Genomic DNA, 24,014 nt, shown 5'->3' with positions numbered 1-24,014 from the left:
ATAAATCTGGCCACATCAAAACAACCGCGTCACTATTGCACTGATGACCCCTAAGACTGAGCTGTCGCTCACGTATCACTAAGTAAAACCTGTCGAACTGTTCTATGACCGCTAAACTAAGACTAATGACTTCTTCGTCAGCAGCCTCTGGGCTCTAATGAGCAGAAAATGACATTGATCTTAATCAGATCAGACACCAGCTTCTCTCAACTCGATCTCAAAGTCTATTTGATTTCATGCTTCATTATAAAATCAATTAATTGTTTCATTGCCTAGTCATTTTATATGTTATTTATAAAACATATTGTGTTGATATTCAAAAGATAGCAGTCAGTCAGGATATTATGTACTAACCCCGAACAGTATGCATGGAAAACAGCATTATTTTTAGAAGATGCAGCACATATAAACCAATGCCATGAACAAGTTCACCTGATCATCCAAAGTGGTGTGATCAATTGTACCAGCCAGGGGGCATTTCCTGCATGCCTAAAAGCTCTGCTTTCGCAGGGGCTTCACAGCCTTTGACAAGGAGAGAAGTGCCATTCACAAATCCATCCTCAGCGTCACCTTTTGTCAGCGCACTCGCACTTCCCCGCAGAAGAGCTCAACCTCCTTAGAGCTGAGAGCCGAAACAGCTTCAGTGCAGTGAGGTATTTTAGAAGCTGAAACTAAGCATGGAACACCAAGTTAATTAGTACAGACATTACAACATGCTGGACATGTGGAAAATTTAAGCCACAATGAGGCTCTTTTGTTGTTTTGCAATAATTATTTCATTTTCCAAGCAACTTGGACATATGAGTGGATGTTTATGGAAAACAGGATCATTCACTCAAGCATGAGTTTCGAAATGAAGTTTATTTTTAAGGAAGTTATTTATTGTTTACTCTATCAAGTTTTTTTACTTACATCTAGATTCAGTAAAGCACTTAGCCATGACGCATTTGAGTTCAAAGGTGCACTTTCATGAATATATAACTAGAAATATTCATTTCAGACAAAGAGGATTCTAACATTAGCAAGAAGATAAAGAATATGCTAAGCTTCAACCCTGCAAAAAATATGCATATATCTTTTCTACTGCAGATAATCATTGCAATGGGTGTGCGCTGGAAAACTCCATTTCTGTTTTTATCTTAATTTTTGTCCCAGTTGTCATGCACATATTCCAAAGAGCACTTTGCCTTAGCTTTCCTGAATAAGTGCTCCTATAACAAATATTTGATTTTTTACCTTGGATTTAAATTATACAGTGTAGTTTTATCCACTATTCCTTAAGCTTATTTGATAATCTGTCATGTTCTCTTCCGTGATTTACAAATATTCTTTGGAAGTGGCACACTGACATTACTTTAACGCTGCCCTACTTTTGAGGTATCAATAATTTATATAACCGTGTCTTGCAGCTCTTCTGAAACTATTCCTTACTCATATTGGAGCTGTACAAGTCACAGTCAGAGCTGAGTTTCACCCAGCACAGTATCCCGCTTTTGACACTGACCACCACTAATTCTTTCAAAGTATGTTCAAAGGACTTACAAAAAGCAGATACGGAATCGCTTGCTGCCTATAGAACAATTTTTTGCCCTATTAATTAGAAGTTGATTTAGGTCTCCTCCCACATTTTTATTTCATTTAATCAATACCATGGCAGCTTTTGATGGTTGAATTATCTGTAAAAGCATATACCCTTTTCTGGAGTCTTTAGCCTGGGTGTGTAACAGAGCACGCCTGACCACCCTGGGACACCTGCAAAGGCAGTCCACTGCCTTTCTCAGGCAGGACATCTCCTGCCAGTCAATATGATCAACCCCACAGACCTGTTTGGCAATGCAGGGAAATGACTGGAATTACAAGTGACTGGATGGCTTTCAATAAGCTAAATAATATTTACCCAGAACAAAAGTATTAAATGGGGAAATATTAATCTCAAACCAGCTTAAAGTATCTTATGTTTTAGGTGTTCCTCTGTCTTTTACACACAGGCAGCTGCAGTCCACAGTGTTTCACATCCTCCCCGCTAGGTCCATGTCTGCTGGTCAGGGTCTCATTTCTACCCGTTCCTGGAAAGCGATCCTTACACAAATGTTACATTTCTTGAAGCTTTTTCGCTACTGCTCTGTCTTCCTTTCCCAGTACAAAGCCCTAACAGCTGCATTTACCTGCATTGCTTAACTGCTGAGAAATTGCCTTTATCAAATTTGTCCAAGTAATGAAAACCCCAAGCACATAAGTTGAGGTCACATGAGGAGGACCATGTCTTGTGGCAGATATGCCCCTGTGAATGGGATGAGCACACTGCAACGCTTGATTGCTGCTAGGGAACCTGCCTTCAAAGGACATGTTCCACCAGCTCACATATAGCCTCTGCTCTGACTCTCCAAGGGGCCTGACATATTTGGCATGTTGAGTAGAGCCCTACCTACCCCATCACCTCCCGGAGCGGAAGGGCAACAAGGCTTCCATGCTGCAAGTGTAGTAAATGCCAGCTGGAAAGCATTGGAAAATAGGGTCTGAAGGAACAAGTCTCACTCTGAACACCCGAGACTAGATAAGCCAATTCAACAAGTCCTCAGCTTCTGGAAGATGAAAACTATTACTCTTCTGAGGTGAGGATGTGCATATTACAAGTAAACACTTGACCTCACCAAATTACTGATAGTTTCCATTGACTTGGTGAGGGATTTAATAATTTTTTTATTTAAACTATGTGCTACAAGGAGACATTTTTATTTAAATACCAATTTCCAATATTTCTCTGAGGCATAGAGGTCTAATACAGCTGGATTATTTATTCAACAGTCTTTGTTCTCTTTGCTTGAAAGATACCTATCTCTAAGAATTAGGTAAAATATTTCTTCTGGCAAATCTACTTAGGTTGATTGTCTACAGTACTCATAAACTGAGAATTACATTTCCTCATGTATGTCATCCATAAGAACATGAAACTTTGCTTCCAGGCTTCTGCCTTCACTATTTCAGAATCAAAGAGTGATTCAGGACTTGCTAAATAACCCTCCCATCCTATGACTAGGAAGATAGTCACTGATTTCAAATTCAGAGAAGAGACCATTTTCAGGATTCTGCCCCAATAGGGAAGAGGAGAGAAATAGCTATAGATCATAACGTCAGTGGTTTTGGCATCCATGATCTGTCTTCTCTACTCAGTTTATTAAAAACTAACATCACCATTTGGCCACTGCAAGGATGCCACTTAGGAGTAAGTGGTTTTACATTTAACTTAATCATGAGCAGGCCAGGTTGTTTTCACGTTTCTGTTGTGTAGGATTCAAAAGTATTTTCCTTAGTGCTAAGAGCTCACATCAAGTGCTACAGAAATTGAGATTGTGCAACACCTTCCTGGAATAAGTCCTAAATTTGCATAATTTACTTAGGTAGCAAAACTTTTCCCAGAGGATAGCACAAGTCCACAAACAGTTTTAGGTTCTCGCTTCTGGTGAGTGTACCTTCACCAGCTCCAGTCACAGTTCTGGGCACCCCAGTAGAAGAAAGATATGGACTTACTGGAGTGAGTCCAGCCCAGGGCCACAAAGATGGCTAAGGGACTGGAGCATCTTCCATACATGGAGAGGCTGAGAGAGCTGGGGTTGTTCAGCCCGTAGAAGAGAAGGCTCAAGGGATCTTATCAATGTATATAAATACCTGAGAGGAGGGGGGTGAAGATAAGGGAGCCAGACTCTGCTCAGTAGTGCCCATGAACAGGACAAGAGGCAATGGATATATATTAAAGCACATGAATACACTTTTTTTACTGTGAAGGTGCTCAAACACAGGAACAGGTTGCCCAGAGAGGTTGTGGAGATACTAAAAGCCCAACTGGACACGGTCCTGAGCAACTGGCTCTAGCTGCCCCTGCTTCAGCAGGGCGTCTGGACTAGAAGATCTCAAGAGGTCCCTTCCAACCTAAACGACTCTAACTTTAACACCATAACCTGCAGCAGCAACACTAAAAAACTACTCTATTACTGTTATGTTCTTGCACATATAACATCAATTTTTGCATCATCTGTAGTTTTCATTGGGCTACAAGTAACTGCAAATAGTTCCTATTGATTAGCCTCTAGTTGGTGGATAATGTGAGGAAATGAGGTCAAAGATAGCTTCAGCAATGGAACAAACACATCATCTGCAGCATTAGTGGTCAGCTAAAGTGTTTGCAACCAAAGTCATACAAAGGACAAATCCTCTTTCCAGCAACTCATTGTGCTAAAAGAGATAACCCTTGTATTGCCTGGGGTAGCTTTTGGTTCAGTTCTCTGCTTAGGAGTAGAAGGGCCTACATACAATAAACCTCGTGAGAAAGTGTAAACTATGCTAAACTTAGAGGATGTGTGCCAACATTTTTTACCTTTTTTTTTTTCCCCTGAAGAATGCAAATACATTCCTGAGCCACTGAGTAACTAAGTCAACAAATGTGCTTCTGCAGGTGACAAAATTCTCCTTTGCTTTCACACACTAATGTGCACATATAGCTACTCCCAGAGAAACTCTTAGTGTACTTTCATTCCAGAGCACTGCCCTTGTCTCATGCAGGGTCCTCAAAGCCCTTACCCTTTCTATCAGAAGGTAACTGATCCATCTCAGGTTGGAAAGAGAAATGTCACTCTTCAGCTTCTACACGGGACAGAAATCTCCACAGACAACTCAGAAAAGAGGGATCCTTACCTCGCTAGCTGGGTTTTATCATCCGCAGACTCTTCTCATTTCCTTTCTGGCCAGAATTATCCTCGCTCATGATAAGAGATCAGCAGTGCAAGGTGTAGGCAGATAACACGGTTTCTCTTTTTTTAATATCCACTTCCTTAAACGAAAGTGCAACTTTAATTTCAGATACTTTAACGCAACAGATTTCAAAAATTTGCAAATATTATATTAACTATCAAGAACACAAAGCTACTTTCATTTCTTTCAATACTGTGGTAAAAAAGTCAGAAGAACTCTCCAATGATTTTGCTGTTTCTTTAGAAGAAAAACAGAGGTGTATTACTGAAAGCCTGTACAATAGCAGAGTTTGGCTAAAAGAAAAATGAAAAGGAACCTAGTAAGTTTTCTGACATCTTAACAAAAGTGGAAATTTCAAAGCAGAAAGCACTCAGCGTTTTAGTATGGAAGAATAGCCATACGCAGCGTGGTGAACATATTCTGCAATGTTTTTCCCTTGCCTGAAGACAGGAGATCCATTTATCAGGATTATGCATTCTGCAGTGAGAAGCAGATAGAGTTCACCTCTTAAGGAGCCTCTATGCTTTTCACACTGGGCACAGAAGGAAATGTTACAGTGTCATCTCGTGTGGGGAATGCAGCAATTGGGAAAAGAAGCTAAGGGGAAAATCGCATCTGAAAAGAGGCAGCAGTACCCGAGCAAGTGCTCTCTGTCTCTCTCTCAGGCATACACCAAGACTGCAAGCCTGCTTGCACGCAGGCGAGCATCTGTGCAGGACAGGGCACTCAGCCTGTGAGCTCTCAAACGTCTTGGCTCTCCCTCGGCCGTGAGTGTAGACTCCTCTCTCCAGCTCCGGCTGCCACCCTGTGAGGGGGGATCTCATGCCCTGCCCGAGCATTTGCTGCGTGATGGGAAAGAAGCAGCTCTTGCTATATGTAGATCAGCAGAGAGACTGAGATAGAAATGAGACGAGGATGGCTTGGGTGACTTCTAGCAAACCCAGGAGACTACCTGGATAAGCAAAAACTCCCTAATCACTCATTCAGACAGGTCAGGAGATCGGTAAAGAGGTGAGAAAGCTGCCTGCAGGCAAGCTGTCAGGACTGACAGGGTAACTTTTAGGGTTGGACAAATACCTCTGCTTTATCTCTAGGCATGCAACCCGCCTGGTGCAACCGTACATCTGATATTCAACCCCACCCTAACAACACAGACAGCTCCTCCAAGCCCCATGTTGCAACATGCTCTCCTCTCTTCCTGTCGCTGTCTGATTCAGTGGAAACAAAAGGGCGCATTGTCTGAACCGGGTGAGTGGTTTCATCACGACTTCCAGAAAAGCTGAGCACCAAAAAAGAAAACAGACAGATACGTTATCTTGTCTCGGTTTCAGTCCCCTGCAGAAGTGTAGTGATTATTTAACGTACAGAGGGCTGGGGAGAGCCTCTATCGCTTGTGGGCTGCTGTATATTCACAATTTTGATGCTAGGTATAAAATAGCATTGTATGTCAAACCATGTGCCGTGCTGTAAGACATTGCTAAATAGGTCAGAACTCCCACAAGCAATTGCAGGTAAGAAATCATCTTAGTTATCAGAACAGTAAAAATAAAAAAAAAAAGCAAAACCACCATGGAGACAAGGAGAACTTACATAGGTACTTAACGCTCTTGGAAAAAAAATCTATTTTTGCTAAGAAAAACATACTTACAGATAAAGATGATGTTGCAAAAGCCTTAAGATTACAGCAAATATTTTGGATAAGACATCAAAATAGTTGTAGTTCAAGCAATTTATGTTTTCCTACGATTTTATGAGGGTAGATGGAATTGTCCAAAATATGTACGAGTAAATCAAATGTTTTACATCAACGTCCAAGTATTTTGCCTTCCCGCAGTACACAATGACAAAAATATCAATGTCTCCAACACTGAAGAACTCGGTCTTTTCACATGGTGCACTTTTAATTTCTTTTTTTTCTGTTCCTTTCTGTTAACAAAGGACTCTCAAACACCAGTTGCACCCAAACCCAGAAACATTTCTGGTGAAGTGCCAGTTGTACTTGTCTAACCCTTTAAGTAGTGCAGTAGTAACACTCCCAGTACATGCAGCAAACACAAAGAGCGAGCTGCTGTGCAAATACCACTGCAGTTTGCAGACTTTCTGTATTTCAAAATCAACAACAACAACAAAGTGCTATAAACTTAACAGCAAAATATATGTAGCCCCTTTACCGTCCTCACAGTCAGTATTTGCTGGATGTGTGAAGTCAGTTATATGACAGCATCTGTCAAAAGCAGGAGGCTCTCTTCTGGTTTTCACTCCTTAAAAGTCTGCAGTTTACGGAAAAAAGGAAAGGAACAAATAACTGAAGGACGGTGGCCATTTGAAAGTCTTAATATTTCTCAGAGACTGTTGTGCTATCTGCATCTCCAGAAAAGAAGATTGGAAGGAGGAAGGAGGGCAGAAATAAACATTTTCACAATATCGTGATTGATGGAGGACCAAGCATTCAAAACCAGAAACCTCTTAGGAACAACTCACCAAGCAGGAATCTTGATCATTTCAGACTTCTGCAAGGGAAGCAACAGTAAAGTGGAACATATTCTGACTTTGGCAAGGCAATAAAAGTACTGATACTGACCTCGAAAGGCTCGTCTCTGGAAAGTTGGAGGCATTTCACATTATTTTCTGTTATGCTGAGGAGAAAAGAAGACAATCCCAGGAATCCTAGCAGGGCAAGCTCTGGTCTTCATATGAATTAAAGCTCAAATCACTGAAGTTGATGAATAATTTTGCACTGACAGAAAACAGTAATTGAATTAGTTTTATATAAGATCATTTTACCCAAAAGTGACTTCTTCCAGCTATGTCACTTTGCTCAGTGCCACCTCTGTCACTTTGGAAACTGTACCATTATGAGCAAATATCTCTGGCTGATGGCTGATGATGGACACATCTTGTCTACCCAAATGTATCTGAGGCATTTAATAATACCTGCAAATATCTCCCCAAAGCTAAAATGAGCATGTTACCAGAAAAGATGGTATTTCTTCCATTGTGCCTCTACAGAAGCCATGTAAAGAGAGGATGTTTGCAGTTTTGCTCTGCGCTTTCATGATTACCACTATGTCTGGTTATCAGAGCGGGAACATAGAGCACAACTGCTGCTGGAAACTGCATTTTGACCCAGATCATCCTTCTGTGCACCATGCGGGCAGGGCTATTTTAGGCTTTCTGCACCTGAGAAAAAGGAAAAGGGCAGACATCCCTCTCTTCTCCAGAGCTGCGAGAAGAGAGTCTGAAGCCAAAGGCAACCCCTGTTGCTCTCCCTGCAGAGCTTTTCCCAATGGATTCTCATTCTAATCATGCCTGGTATTTGTTAATTTTTAATTAGTTTTGCAGTTTACACCTGTCTAATGTCAAATACTAGCTCCCTTCCCCTTCTGCTGCATTTTAAGCCACTAAACAAAAGACACTGCCTTAATATATTTAACCTCTGGGCCTCAACAACTCCAGACAAGCACAAGACAATAATAAAGCAGTAAAATATTTATGGCTAGATTTAGAAATGGCCTCCAGGTCTATGCACCTAGCTTTGTGCTTCTTTGCTTTCTATGGGCAAATCAGGGATACATCTGCCTACCGCACAGAGTTACCTGTGAGTTTTGCACCCAGAGCTTCAAGCAACTGGAAGCAAGTACCGTTAAAGACATGTCCACAGATCCGAACACAACATCAACCCAAAAGAGGACGTGAAGGAAAGGCTGGGAGGCCAAGCGATTGCGCCATGGGGCAGGGCAGCGCGTGTTGGCTGAAGTCCCCGTAAGTCTCCGCCGGGCAGAAGCACCACCTCATGCTGCGCGTGGCCCCCGCGCAGCACATCCAGCTCCTCCAGGAGCACACACGCTACGTGATCAAGCTGCGCTTGGGCAAGAGCTGTCTGGCTGCAGCTTCAGAAACCATCAGACAAGGGAATGGGGCAAAGAATAGAGGAGGCTAAATCCCTTTTACCTACCTATTTTGCTTTTTCCATACCCAGTATAAATTCAGACAAAGGACACCTGAGTAAACTCTGTTTAAGCACTTCAGACTATTGCTTAATTCAGGGAGGAAGGAGAAGAGCTAGTATTATTTTGCCATGTCCTTTGAGAAGCAGAACATGCAGAGTCCCTTTCTCCTTAAGCACAAAAGAATAAATGGATGATTTCCTTGCTCATAAATCCAAGACAATTTTCTATTCACTTCTGTTAATTTTCTATTGACTTCCATACTCAAAACTTCCCTGGTTTTTGAGTTCAAATTTGTTTCTGGTGCGCAGAGAGACAGAGATTCACCATTTCTTCCTCCTGTCTCTGCAATCGGTTCCAAGAACTGCCTCAGTCTCTTGGTGTTAATTCTTCCTCAAGGTTAACCATTAATCAAAGACATTCAGTGTTTCAGCTAAACAAGTTCACTCCTCACCTAGTATTTTCAATAGGGTTTTCTTATATATATTATACATATACATCCTCTAACCTCCTTCAGTATATCAATACACTGAGGACACACTATCAATACACAGCTAGATGTAGGCTAGCTATGGAACTGGGTAAGTTCTGTCATCTGGAAACAAATGCAAGTATTCCCCTAGTGCATTTATGTTGGACTTACCAGTACTGGTTTCTACCGTGATTAGAGCAGGTGCTGCTGGAAAGTCATTACGGGAGCCATGGGGGACACCTCGCTCCTTTAAAAGTAGAATTCTGGTTTTCAGGCAGGATGAAGTATTTCACTATGTGCTTCATGAGGTACTTACGGCTCTATTGCGTGGTAGCAAAATTAAGGCTTAGACATTGATCCTTTTGCCTCGCTCGCTTTGCCAGATCGCCCCCACATACTTCCAGGAAAACTTGTCCTACAGCAATAATCTGGAAAAGGAAAAAAAAAAACCAAAAAAAACAAACCCAAAAATGCAAAACAAAACCTACAAAGTTTTTAAACCCTGTTCTTCTTAATCCACTTTAGTTTCCTTGAAAGTGATTGTGATATCATATGATTCATTTTGTTGACTCACAAAGGATGGTGTGGATTTTTTGGGGGAACTCTCACATTTCAAAAGGTTGAAGTGAAGGATTTCTCCTCCTTCGGCCTTTCAGTGCATATCTGTAAACAGGGAGTGTGCCCTCCCTGCCCAGGTCCTGTGCCTGCTCAGGATTCCCCGGGGGCTTCCCAGTGAGACCATCTAGTACTTGTTCACGAGATGAAGCAGCTTGAAGTTTTTAAGAAGGCTTCTCTTTAAAAGATTTTGATATTTGCTTGTTAAGTAACACATTTGTGTAATGTTACCCCTGCTGAAAGTGACGTGGATGGAATCGGGCAGACAGCACATGTTACATTACATTACGAGGCTTAACATTTTACTAATTGCATTGGCCTACTTCTGTGAATCACAGATTATTCTCCTACTCATAAAGCACATCTGATTCCTTTACGTAGTCATTCATGCAATGTGATACAATTACAAGGGTCCACAAGGGGATGAAAGCTCGTGATTTAACTATCCAAACAGACAGCATCTCCAATTTTCATCAATACTTTGAACACATGCACGAACTGAGGAACAAAGCTCTCTTATCTTCTGCAACTTGTAAACAGATATTTATTTCTTAACTCTTACTTCCCTCTTACAGAGGGATAACAAAACATTAATTGAAATAAGAAAAGCAGCTGACTGGCCCTGACTCGGCTATGTGGTTTTTCCAGTTCCATGAAGGAATTTCTGCAGGATGTAATGGGAAACAAAGCATCAGTACAGAGACCACAAATGGGTATGGATCAGCCATCAGCTGACATATACCAAGGACCTCCACTCTGTGTCTCTATGCTGAACTGCATCTTCTGAAGAGATGGATCCTCTGGCTATTCATCAAGAATTTGTGCTTAAATGTCATGTATGCGTGTAACTCCCTATGCGTTGGGAAGAGTGTTATTGCTCCTCTGCTAAGCCAGAGAAGCTATTAGGATAAATGCATTCTGTAGGGTAACTGGGTTTTCCTTACCTTGGCCAGTTTCTCATAAACAGGAGCGCTAAGAGAAAGAAAGTAAATAGTCTGCCAGCTAACTCAGGACTGAGCATTACTTACATGGGATGCTGAAGCAAATGCACTAGAAAAAGTAATTCCAAATGCTTCAACTAAATGAGCCATTGCAACCCTGCTCATATTCTCAAGTGCAAAGCCAGCACCTGAGACAAGAACCCACTGAAGTCAGCACAGGTCCTTAAGCCAGCTTCACTGGGCTTTGGATCAGGGTCTTTCGTACACAACCACCTGCACCTGTGAACTTTCCTGCTTCTTATGAATAAATCCGAGACATTGTTTCTGAACATGAAGAACTGTCTCTAACGGTCTGCTTTTTACTGCTGTTGCTCTCCATGTAGCAATTTGAAGATGATCTTTCAGCTGATGCTTTTCACTCTTCTATGCACAAAAGCTCCCTGCTGCCAGCAGCAGAGGAAAAAAGTTATCAGCTAAACCCAAACCCCCCAAACTGTAGGCTTCTCTGTAGTTGATTACTTCTCTAAGCTGCTCTGCTTTAAAAGCAAATCTCATTATTGCTCATTTAATGATCTCATTGATCATTAAACATTGCCTTTTACTGGAGCTACAGTAACACTGGACGGATGTTTGATTAAGAATGGATAATTTCTTTCAAATGCATTCATGACCCTTCTGTATACTTTTTACAAAATATCATAAACAAAGCAATGCAATATGCATGAGCAAAGCAAGCTGCAAATGTTAGAACACGCTTATAGTCACACAGATGGTGTTTTTAAAGTACACTCACCTTTTTTTTTTATGGTTATATTTCAAATTAGAAAAAAGCAACGAGAACATTAATTCACAATAAAAAGTTTAAACGTGCCAACTTTTCAAAAAATAAATACCCCCACGGCACTTCTTTGAGCAAAACTATTTGTAAAATTAAGTTGCATTTGCCAAACATTGAAGCTGAATTTCTCTGGCTTAATTTACTGCTTGCTAAAAGAGAAGGCAAATTGCTGAGCTCTCTTAAATATAAAAATAAAAGGTCAAGCGCCTTTGCTGCATTTGCAGGTTTCTAAATACAGGCCTAATATCCCTTGTTAAGGGGCTTAAAAATTATGAAAGTTATCGTTATTCACTTCCTATATGTTATACTAAATGTTCATTTGCTCAAGTCTGTAATAGTAACATAACACTGTAATCAAAAAAAAAAAAAAAGAAAAAAGACAGGGATGGGGCGAGGAAATTGCTAAGGAAGTGAACACGACAGCTATTTCTAAATTATCTAAATTTATAGTGACACTTCTGGCTCGAGTGGATTTATTCTCCTGGAGATACAAGTAGATGCACTAACTGCAGGTTACCAGTCTCGATAAGATGGTCATGTCTTGGCCAGTGCAAAAGCTGGCTCGCCATAAAACCCTGGTTGGGATTTCCCTTCCAGCAGGGAAAAGCCTGCAGGGGGGTCATGCACTTACTCCCATTTCAGCTCTGGGCGAGCTGGACCCTTACTGTTCCCAAAGCGAGCCATCGGGAAATGCTTCTGCTGCATGTTTCTGCTGACACACAGAGTAAGCAAGCTATCTTACCATAGAGACTTACAACAAAACATGGGCAAAAGCATGAGATGCTGTTTCTTGTTTCAAATCTTCCACTTAACTATTAATGATGGGGTGCAAGGTGGAGCAGGGACTGGGAAAGAAGAGACGGGAAGGGGCTGGCCACAAGTCAATAGCCAGAGTGATCCTGCAACGCTTAGGGAATCACGGGGCAAGAGGTCTGCCCTGGAGTGTACTGATCACGTAATAGCCTGTGAATGCTCCGAAAGGGACATCTGCTGAACTAAATCTTGGATTTAATTTTAATCCACGTGGCTTCCTCTGCATTTATCTAGGGCTTTCAAACTGAGAGGGGAGCCTCCATGCTGACCAAGAAAGAAAATGTGTCATTTAGTTAATGTCTTCCCATCCCTGTATAAAATGCACAGAAAGCATCCTTTTGCTGACTTGTGACTCCACGCAATCGCCAGACACACGCCTGCAAAGCTGTCCACAGGGCTCGGCCGACCGCAAGAAAACTAGATGTTGCTCCATGAGCAAAGGGCAAATTGTCAAAACGCAAACAGCTGAGTCGCGGGGCGTTTCACCGCAGATCCTGCTATGAAAACGCCTCTGCCACAGTTCAAGGGGAAGGTGTCTGACCTGAATGGATATGTCTCCACCCAGGTTTTATACACGCTTCATTTAATAGATGATGATCTTGATCCCAGTCCTAAAGCTCCCAGAAGTGTAACAGAAGCGAAAGACGCTTCAGGCGAAGAGCCTCATGCAACAAACTGATACGCAGTCCCAGCCTGACTGCGTACAACTGGCAGTGCAGCACATTTTTCATGCCGTCAACAGCTGTTGCAGGCCGAAAGGGCAACAGAAATGGAGAGCTTAATCTGTAAGAAATCATCAACAGAGGGAACTAAGGTTAAACCAGTTCAGCACATTACTAACTTCATTATTTTAAACTTGCGGGCACAAATCACTTCCCATTTTAGGAAGCACAGGAATTTATTTGATCGTTCACATGTGCAGTAAGCAGAATCTGGCAGAAAGGAACAATTATTTTTTTCTTCAGGAGAAGAAACCTTCCTCCTGATCCTGTAAAAAGCTGTACTCACCCAAGTAATAGGTGCTCTTGAGCAGCAACCTTTGTAAATCCTACCATTTGTATAACCCCCTCCCTGCCAGACCCTACGGTGTTCAGAGCAGCCCCGAGGGGAGGGAATAACGCCTGCCCGTGACGCATGGCCTGAGCACGGCTTCCACTGGACAGGGACCGAGTTACCCATTCGAAAATACAAAGTTAAAGAGTTGGTCCTCAGCGCAGTTCTGCCCCAGGTTGGAAAGCTTTTCTCCCTGATCCACATTAAAGATTTCCTACAGGCAAAGGGAAAAAGGGCTTTTTACTACCTCATCATTTGTTTGAGGTATAATTGTAGCGCAAAGAAGTGCTTGTGCTTCAAGCCAGCTCAACAAGGGGAGCTCTTGAAGCAAAGGTACAGCTTTAACTCATTAACCACCTCACATTGAAAGCAAAAGCTAGATTACCAATGTTCTTACTAATGCTTTACCGCACACTATCACTGGCAACCCTGCCAAGGTAGGAGGAAACTCCTGTCTGTTGAAAACAATTCCTGGAGAATACCTTCTGCTTTCCCCTTGGGAAGGTTGAGAACCAGAACCCACACCATACTGCTGTGTTCCACTCTCTGCTCCAACATGAAGTAAATTGAACTTCTCAGTGGCTCAAAATCTTGCAAATATTTATAAAATAGGTTTGTTTCATATTACTTCCACTTACTTCTCTCCAAGAGCAAAGTTTCTGAGAACTGTAAATATTGCTTCAGTTTTCTGCTCATGAAATGGGAAAAAAAAAATCTCAGCTGCTTCTCTGCAACTGAAGGAACAGTTGTGGCTCACAAAGGCTGCTTTGAACGATTAAAAACTGGTGAAATAGGGTTTTAGTTGAACTACTTTAAACTTCCCTTTTTGGGATGTGCTCAAAACCACCACCACCCCCATTGATATGCTGGAGAAGAGGAATGTTAAAGCATGAATCTGCAGTCAAGGCAAGTCCAAAAGCAAGGAAGTGCCACCATTAAGGTTGTCCTTGACAATTTGGCTCAAAACTCAGATTACACCAGTCCCAATTAGAAGACCCTTTGGGTGGGGTTTTTTTTTGTAAACTTTCTCTTAGCTGTAAAGGCTGCTGGTGGTTGAAAACTCAGTTGCTGACTCCAGGGGAAAACATGTATTGCACGGAAATGAGCTGACCTGCAGGCAAATGATTAATGGTGGGAGCTACAAGGGTCTGGCACCTCCTCATCCCAGGGGAGAGCACTTTGGTTAGCACTGCTCTCTGCACCTGCGAAGAACACCCACAACCATTTATTTATACAAAGTGAACGAGGCTTCAAAGCAGATTTGTGCGGTACACATCAGATTATCTTTTTAGCACCAGAAAGCTTTGCTCCAAGGCTGCTGCGTTCTGGTTGCACACAAAGAGGAAAGCAAAGCACAGCGACATTGAACAGACTTTGTTGAGGTCAAAGTACAAATGAATTGGAAAAAGAGAAAAGCAAACAAAAAAGCACAACACCAATGAGTGATAAGAAGCAGTAACATCACAGAGCTCTAACAACTAATGTGGATTACTCATGGGCAGAGTTTGCTTGAATCCTTTTTCCCCCTTCTTCACTGATAATGGTAAAAAAAAAAAAAAATCTTTACTCAATTTGTTCTTTATGACAAAGGCCTGGAAGTTATATTTTCTTTCTTTTTTTTTTTTTTTGTTTATTTCTGGCACCTCTGTTTTAATGAGATTGAAGCTACTTAAGGCATTGTTCTGTAATTAGATCAGATACTAGAGGGCTTCACATTAGTTAGAAATAATCTAAGACAGCTGTTTCTTGGCTTGCTCTGCACTTTTTACATTTAAAAAAAACCACCCATCATCTGACTCAGCTCCCCAGTGTCTATTTATTATTATTTAAATGACACTTTAAAGTATTTTTTGCGCTTGAACACAAGCTGAAAAACTCCAGTACCCAATTTGCTCTACTAGTCCAAAAAAGTCACAAAGCTGGCTTGTTATCTGAGGGAATGATGCATTTGCTTTGTGTGTGTCTATGTGTGTGAGAGGGGGGAGAGAGAGAGAGTCATAATGGCATACTTGTCACGGGGAGTGGTTTGCATATTAATAAACAGTATATATGAGCCTTTTCCACCGAGGCCGGCACTCAGAGGGACTCCTGTGCACTGCGGGAAAGGACCACGTATCACTGCACCAGAGTGAGTTCTGTTTCGGCTTTGCTTACTGCCACAGTCTGGCTCCTCTCTTTCCCCTTTCTTCTTCTAATCCTATTCTGCCCTCCCTAGGGCTACTGTTATACCAGCTGCGTGGGGGTTATTCTTGTCAATTATGCTACATGTGGAGCAAGTACTGAGAGGGTTTCGGTTTTAGGGGTTTGTTAGGTTTATGCAACGTAAGTCTCTGACCAGTGCTACTGGCATAGCGAGGGAAAACCACGAGCTCTACACATCGGCTGCAAGCGTAACTCAAGTACCCCATCTGTGTACCTTCTTTGCTACTTACGGGCATCTTTAAACTGCCTGCTGTACTTAAGACAATTGTACAATCACATGCACTGCTACAATCAGACTTCCAGCGCTATGAACTGCTTTTCTAGAAGCAAAAATGCAGACCACTACCCTGTTGTTACAGCAAGCCCGTTTCTCACTGGTGCCTGATGCTATCAGTACTGAGCTACTTTGATAATCAGGGTGCTTCTCAGAGAGACACCTTCCAAAGAAAAGCCAACCTCATCAGCATAGCAGCAAAAAGTTGGTGTGGGGAAACTCCTGGCATTCTGCAGGGAGTTCTCAGTAGGTGAAAAACCATTTCAAAGCAATATTCTATTACATGTAAAGGCTGACTTATATGCACCCGCTTACGTAAACAAACCAAATCTAGGTTAATGTCAGAGGAATTAGATGAATATTAAGAGCACCAACCAATTCTTCTAGGTCATTTTTGTGCACTGTTCTGTCCATTTTCCAAATTCCTGTCTTCTAGTTCACCAATGGATTATCATACTCTCGTCCTAATTCCCACCATTATTCTATAAAGGAAAACCTCCTGCATCTGCTTCCACTTGCTATATTTTTGTCCTTTTCAAAACTCACAGGGTTTTTTTCTTCCTGTTGATTTTCGCCTTTTACTTCAAAATGATATTCTGAATATCTGTTCAGGATTTTTTTTCTTTAAATTCTAACTGCCCTCATTTGCCTGTGTGCATAATCCTCCTGCACACATTTCCTCTGTTACAAGCCATCCTTTATTCACTGCTCATTTCAAACTATCCAAGCAAACAAACAGTAGCTATAAAGTATTTTTCCTGGACTTCTATGCTCCTTAGAATTGTTTTTAAACACTGGTACTTTTGTACTCAAAAGTTGCAACTTTGGTAAAGAAAAAAAAGAAAAAATTAGACACAGAGGTCTTTTGTAAGTTTACTTTTGTTTATTCTTTTGTTTTCTTTAATCCAAAATAGAATCCACCTCTCCCTAAAAATGCGTACATAGTATGAATTACTCCCTGTTGCAGATGCACGCCTGCCCAGACACACTATCAAATCTATTCGGATATAAATAAGACTGAAGGTCTCCAAATTTTAAACCAAAAATATACATGAAGTAATTCTTAGAGTTCTGGATTTGTGCACATGCAAGCATGTTAGCCAGCTGTCTTCAGGGCAGTCCACTCCTGTGTCGCCAATGAACGTTCTCTGCTGCTCTAAGGGTTGGCTCTTAAGATTTCTGGTTGCTGTTTGCCATACACAATCTTCAATTAAGCAGTTAGAAAGCAGAAGTAATTGAAGATGGCGCTCACTTTCGAAATACCATTGACCAAAATCTCACTGGCAAACAAATTACACTGCCTACAAGCCGCTGGCATATTGCTGGTGTTGGATTAGCAAGGGGCGTGCCATGCTACTAAAAGCTATGCTTATTCACATCAGCAGAAGACTTATCGTATACGCTGCAGATCTCAAACAGGTGAATTTTTCACCCTTTTGCCAGTTAGCCCAAGGGGAGGGTGTGTGTGTGGAAATCTGCAATTAAATTGTGATGACACATTTTGAAGTGTCATCATTTTAAAGAACCTCACTTATGTGGAGTTGACCTGCTAAAATTTCCATAAAATAAGCTACTACAACTGAACTGAAAAAATGAAATGCTTAATTTTGCACCTCTTTAGAAGCAACTAAAAACATTGCTGGAATGACTCTATAAAGCATGAGCATGAAATGGGATAGGAGAGAAAAGAAGGACATTCAGATGTGTCAGACACACATCTACACTTTGGATTTGGGTAGCAGATGGCAAAGGGAGAAGGAGAACAAAGAAAGGTATACAGAAAGGATGATTTGAATGGTCTCACAATCTTTCTTCAGGCATGTTTGACAACAGGAAAGAACAAATGTGGGACACCAGTCTCTGTATTTGTAGGCCTCAGGTAAATGAGAATTTTGTGCCAGGGTGCTCTGGGGCAGAGCAAGGAACCTGCAGCAATGGGCACTGCCCTAGAGCCAGGCTCTGCCTGTGGTTTCCACGAGCCAAAGTGAAATCGGCTGCAAACTGCTGCTCGGATGCTACTTTCTTCTTGAGGGTAGGGACACATAGGTGAGGGTTTTACATACTGAGTGGTTTGTGACCATAAGGCATGGGGTCTTGGATTTTTACAGCTTATGGCCAAATCTAGGTAATGCTCCAAGACTTCTGGGCAGGTGTTGCTCAGGACTGTAGGTCCACACTTCCCAGTGTTGGTCCTCTCAAGAAGTCTGGCAATGTCCGAAGAGCGCTTTAGCGAGGTACTGGGTCTCTTCTGGCTCGCTCTGGCTGTGAAAACAATTTCAAAATATCTGAAAATACACGAGATCTGTGACCCAGCCCAGGGCGCTGGTGCCTCCTGGGCAGGGTGGTATGTGCCAGGCGCCCTAGGGCAGAGCAGGAGGACACCGGGAATTCATGACCAGGAGACCTGGTGGGTGGTGCTGGAAAACCCTGCAAAGTGAATAAAACTTTGCCTGGTCTCACCCATCCTGGCTACAGGGAACATATATTGTCCTGAAAAACCTGCCTAATCCTTTTTCTTTCATGCCTGTAATTTTGGGATTTTTGGCAAGATGTACAGTGGATTCACAACATGAGACAGTTCAAGAGCAAAGTAGTTTAGATCAGCAGGGGGAAGGAGCTGGCGTCCATACTCCCCCTTGTACATATACACAGACACACACGTACATGTTGCTGGGATAGGAAAAAAGCTCATTTTTTTGCATCCAAGGAAAGATGCTAGGTGGCCAAGACAGTTGTTATACAAATTACTGTGCTGGACAAGCTTGAGAATTCAGGAAATGGACATGAAATCATCCTGGCAAAACCAGCAGCTGCCTTTGGAGAGCTGACTAAACCACTTAACACACAGCAACATGACTCGCAACTGCGCTCTTTGCTTTGTGGGGATATTGTGAGGGGGTGCTGATGTATCTGAAGACTACAGAGACAGATGCAAGGCATGAATTTTACAGGAATGACTGTTGTTGGCAAGAATTACGATTATTTAGGCTTTTGTTCTACCACAAAACGCTTCAGGGAATTCTTAAAACATCTGATGAGGAAATAAAAGACTTAAATAGTCTCTCCTGAGAAATTATCCTACACCACTCCTTAGTCTGCATCTTTCCTGAGATGTCTCCTCTTGCAATTTTATTCGCCAGTGTTTCGCGATCTCAGGTGTGTGATTTATTCATTTGAAGTTCATTACAGCTTGGGAGGCTGCACAAAATAATTTTAAAAGTTATTTACATAAAACTGGGGCCAAGTAATTGCAAATGAAAAGACTGAGGATCAGACAGAAAGCAAAGTTATCCCAGATGCTCAGGCCCCAGACGGAAGAGCCTGGCAGGCGAGGCAGGAGCAGCAGCACGCTGCCGAGGCAGCCCAGCGAAGCCCTGTCCGTCACTGCCTCTCTGCCTCCTTGTAGCTGCTGACATGTAAGTGCTCCCTCGTTCGTTTCAATTAAAATGAATGGCGTGAACTTCAAATATCTGAATTCTTACTGTTTCGACTGCAGTTGCCTGAGGGGCAGTCACATGAAGAGCAGCTTGGAGAAACCCAGCGGACCCTGGCGTTCTCCTTCGACACCACTCTTTACAGTGACCATCCATCTAAACAGTTTCCACATTGGTTTTCAAAAAAACTCTCAAAATAAGTGTTTCTCCAATCCTCCGCTTTCACCAAAGTGTGTTTTTTCCCCCCGTATCCTTGAAGAATTTTTCTAGAGCGCCGATTTCCCACCTCAGCAAACCAAGCATGGAGCGTCCTTGGACAGATAATTGTTTTAAGTTCCCCTTCAGCCTCTTTTTTAAACCCACATGTTGACAGATGAGGCTTTCAAAAGCCCTCACTCACACAGCAGAGCTTTACTCATCAGGTCACTTGACCTACTCACATCATTAGTACTCCTCAGTAATCCCGCAACGATGCCTTAAAAACTCTTCTCATGTTAGGAGCCTAATTTCCACCACAGGTTGCAAATAACCAAGACACTGGGTAAAGACATGCAAAGTCCCACCAAAAAAAAAAAAAAGTGCTTGTAGCTATGCATATATCTGATCTTGAAAATCAAGCTAAGGAGTATCAGGCTGCGACTATTACACCTGAGATTTGTTATTTCAAAACTCAACCCTACATCAGATTGCACAAACATTTACTTCAGGTGATTTGTGTATTAAACAGAAAAGAGCGTGCAGACTTTTCTCTTTTCTCTCCAAGGTCCAGATCGCTATCTGGCATAGAAAAAGAAGGGATCAAATTAAAATGTCTATTTTCTATAATTGGGGCAGAGAGGGAAAAGAGACCATTGCTTTTCAGAGAGAGAGTTTATGACAAACTGAGAGCTGACAGGAATTAGATAGAATTACTCAAAGCTTTTCCTTTTACTCTGTGTCAAAACACAGACTGCCGTGGAAATCTTCCATTAGAAGATTTGCAAAGCCTTCCATTAATCTGCCAATATTCTTCAAGCCTCCTCCAAAAAGCAGGCAGAAATTTTCTTACTTTCTTCGCTAAAGAATTAATTAAAAAATCTTTTGGCAGAAAAAAACCCACAAACTGAAAAATCATTACTGTTTCTAGTTTTCAAAGGCTGAAAAGATCTCTTAAGCCTCTACTATTTTTGACTCTGTGTTAAAAGCAGGAGGAGTTCATGCTCAAGAAAAGGAAAATGAGCATTTTTCCTTTTCACTGTGCAATATGAGAGGACCATCCTGATTCTTCAATTCTCCTGTTTCCTAACAGGAATCCCAAAGTCATTACCTTCCCCATTCAGTGGGTACATCACGCAAGATGCCTATTGTACCCTTCAGTTTTTTTCAGGGAAAGGCAAAAGTTATTCGTCTTAGTGTTACTTACACGCAGATAAACAGCTTGGATTAAGCCAGTGCCTTCGCCAGGCAGAGTCGCCAACCTTGCTCACAGGCGGGGAGTCAGAAGGGCGACCCAGCCGCTGATTCTTGCTGGCACAGACAATTTCTCACCATCAAACTTCTTTCTGTCTGAAAAGGGCCAATACATTGCTGTTTCTGTCTGTAATTTCAGCTCTGAATTTAGACATAAAATATAAACACAGAGAGCCTCTAGAGATCATAATTTTTCATCCAAGGGAAAAAAATTTAAGGCATTCTTACAGCATGGATCAGCAACCAGACGGGGAGCTGCACCGCGCACTGCAGACAGGGCAAGGCTGCTCTCCAGCTGGCTCCTGCCTTTCCAGCTTTGCTCAAGCAGAAGATAACCAAGCACGCCTTTCCCCAAACCTTTCTGACCATTGTGTTAGGTTGGTTAAATAAAAAGGAAGAAATACTGGACACGGACATTTTCTATCTTTCCTACCTTGCTAAAACTGCAAAGTGCATTTTATAAAGTTATAGCTGCAGAAGCTTTTCTTTACTTGCCTTCTACAATAACTGTTTAAGTCTTGTCTCTCTGGTTCCTTCCTCTGAAACTGGAAAATTTAAAAAATGAAGGCAGAAAGACTTTGGACAGGGAAACATTTTTTAAAATTGAGGAAGCAGAAAGCTGCTTTAATACTCAGCTCTCCAATTACAGGGGTGAGGAATTCACATATGTGAGAAGGACAATAAGCAAGACAGGCAAAACTGAACTTAATATTCCTAATGTTTCTCAGGTGAAATAAGGCAGAGTAAATCTCTTTCCTGGTTAAAAATCTTTATTTGTACTCCACAAAGTAACATAACTCTAACCAACCCCTAAGGATCAGAACCAAAAATCCATGCTTCATACTTGGATAGGTCACTCCTGAGATAATAGCCTAAGGAAAAACTCTCCTTTAATGTGTAAAGACTCTTTTGTCTGGATATACAAAGAAAAAAACCATAGACCCAGCCAGCTTCTCTCCTTTCCCTTTCTAAATTGAGTTTCCTAAGTGACATTAACACTACTAGGCCCTGTGACTGGGAGTAAGGAAGAGAAGGAATAGTTTTCCCTCTGAAATCCCAGCATTACCATTAATGGAAAATGTTCAGCTGATACTGGTTATAAGAACTTCAAGCTGTATACGTGGCATGGTACATCTAGGACATCGCAGAAATACATGAGTAACAAATAAACGAGGTATAGGAATTGGCTGAAATTGCAGTGCCCCGCCGCCCCCCAGTAGGATACCCCAACCAGGCTGTTGGGTATGCATCTATTTCAAACCTACTCATCTAATCTCCAGGCTAAATTTGCCAAAACACCTTGTAAAGAAATGGCAACTGCTTTAAATGCAGTAATAAGAACAGAAGGGAAAAAAACCATCCACAAAGCTTTTCAGCTTCAGCTAGATTATTGCTTAGAGAGGGCACGAACTCTGTTTCACGCTTCATGAAGCAAGATGCTTCTTCGCAGGAAGATACCTGTAGGCTTACATGAGTGGAAGCAGATGCGTTATACTTTCACCTAATAAAATCATTAAAATGGAACGTATAATATCAGCTCCAGCAACTCAAACACTTTGAACTGATATAACAGCTTAATCTTATAATAAAAGAAGCAGAGGTATCCACTGACTGAACCATCACTCACTAGTCCTCGGAGGGACTTTTTCACCTTCCTCTTCAGACATGGCAGCACCTTCCCTTCTCGTGCCCTTCAGCAGACACTGGCTTTCCCCTGGGAGGTCCCAAGGTCCAGCCTGCTCTCCCGCTGGCCGATGACACACCCTGAGTTCACAGAGGCAGCCCTAAGTTGTATCAGCACAGGGAAATGGAACGGAGCTCCCTCAAGGACCATGGCTTGGTCTGGTTGCAATTCAAGCGAGGCCGATGACACCAGGCAGCCGAGACCTACCTCCAGCTTCCCCTTTTTGGCAGGCCCATGGCTGGGGCAGTGTTGGGTCAGGTGCTGGCTGCAGTGCTTTCCATAAGTGACTCCTAGATTAATGAATAACCCTCATGTTAAATAAATATACATAACAGTGCAATGCATCATCTCCTCCAGGCAGACAGCTTGAGTCCCAGCTTTTTAGAAATACACAGGTGAACCTTAATCCAACCCTACCGGTCTTGCTTGCTGGAGGGAACGGGTAGGTTTTTTCAAATCCTCTGACAATGGTGAAACCTTAAGGCAAGAAAACCCTTAACTCCTCACAGTGCAAAGTACAATGAAAGGGGACTTTGCACCACGAGGTCCTTTGTCACACTTTGGATGGATGCGAACAAGTAGTTCAACTTAGCTGGTTTCTCTCCCTCTGCCCCCAGCTCAGGGAAAATCTCTCTGCTGATTGTTACCTCAAATATTAATAACCTTAACCAAAAAAGTGAAATAAAATGCTGCCTTTTGTTTTCATTTGCCCCCTCAAATTCACATACTGAGCATCTGCATCCAGGTTTCTGTGTGTGTTACTAGCTTGAGGAATATTTCCTTATATTACCTTGAGGGCTGGATTTTCCAAAACAGAGCCTCTATAAAGCCCAGCAGAGTTTTGGTGTTTACTTTCACGGGGCAAAGGCTTAGGCTGGGCGTGCAGGACTGCGCACCGGCTGGCAGAGGCAGCCTGCTCTGGGTTGCACCGGGCACATACCCGAAACTCCTTTTGAGCAGGCAAAATGCAGGCAGTGCACTTGTGATTTACCCTTCAAAACAGAGCAGGGACACATATGTTGTCACCCAGTAAAAGCAAATGTATTGCACACCTTGCATACACCAGGACTGTTCGCTTCTGTACCCTCCCGGTACGTTCATACAGTTTCCAGTCTGCCAGTGCTTTTTCTCTTCTGCACTAGTGCTATCTGAAATACAGCATTTAATTCTCAGAGAATGACACTGATTCCTTCCTGGGCTTTGGTTTTTAACTCTAATCTTGCTTGAAGTTTTCAAATTGATTGCTCAGTCCTCCTTCAACTGGAATAAAAGCATCCCAAATTCATCAGGTAATACAGTACCTCCATAAAGACATGAACAGTCTTAAATTATTTGAAATCTGTCCTAAGATGTCTGAGATGCTTATAACTTTAACCTGAATTTTGACTCATGGGTAACATGGAGATGCCACCTTTTACACATATTTGACTTTCTCTCAGATTTTCTGTTTGATTTTGTCACTGAGTGGCTCCAAAAATTGAATTTAATCACGAGATCCACTAATCTTCTGTTCAAAGGTATGTTAAAGCCAGTTAAGCTGGCTTTG

At 42.1% G+C, this 24,014-nt stretch overlaps 1 protein-coding gene across 1 annotated transcript in view; it reads left to right on the top strand.

Moving 5' to 3' along the window:
• Positions 1-15,495: 15,495 nt before the first annotated feature.
• HPGDS (hematopoietic prostaglandin D synthase) overlaps positions 15,496-24,014 on the top strand; it is a 30,559-nt gene continuing 22,040 nt past the window's right edge. The window contains exon 1 of the mRNA XM_075150600.1: positions 15,496-15,553. The gene's annotated coding sequence lies outside the window, so the exon portion shown is untranslated. The remainder of the gene's footprint in view (positions 15,554-24,014) is intronic.

The sequence above is a fragment of the Calonectris borealis genome, chromosome 4 (assembly GCF_964195595.1).
Source record: "Calonectris borealis chromosome 4, bCalBor7.hap1.2, whole genome shotgun sequence".
Classification (NCBI taxonomy): Eukaryota; Metazoa; Chordata; class Aves; order Procellariiformes; family Procellariidae; genus Calonectris; species Calonectris borealis.
Note: the sequence above shows the minus strand (reverse complement) of the source record. Positions and strands in the feature narration are given on the sequence as shown.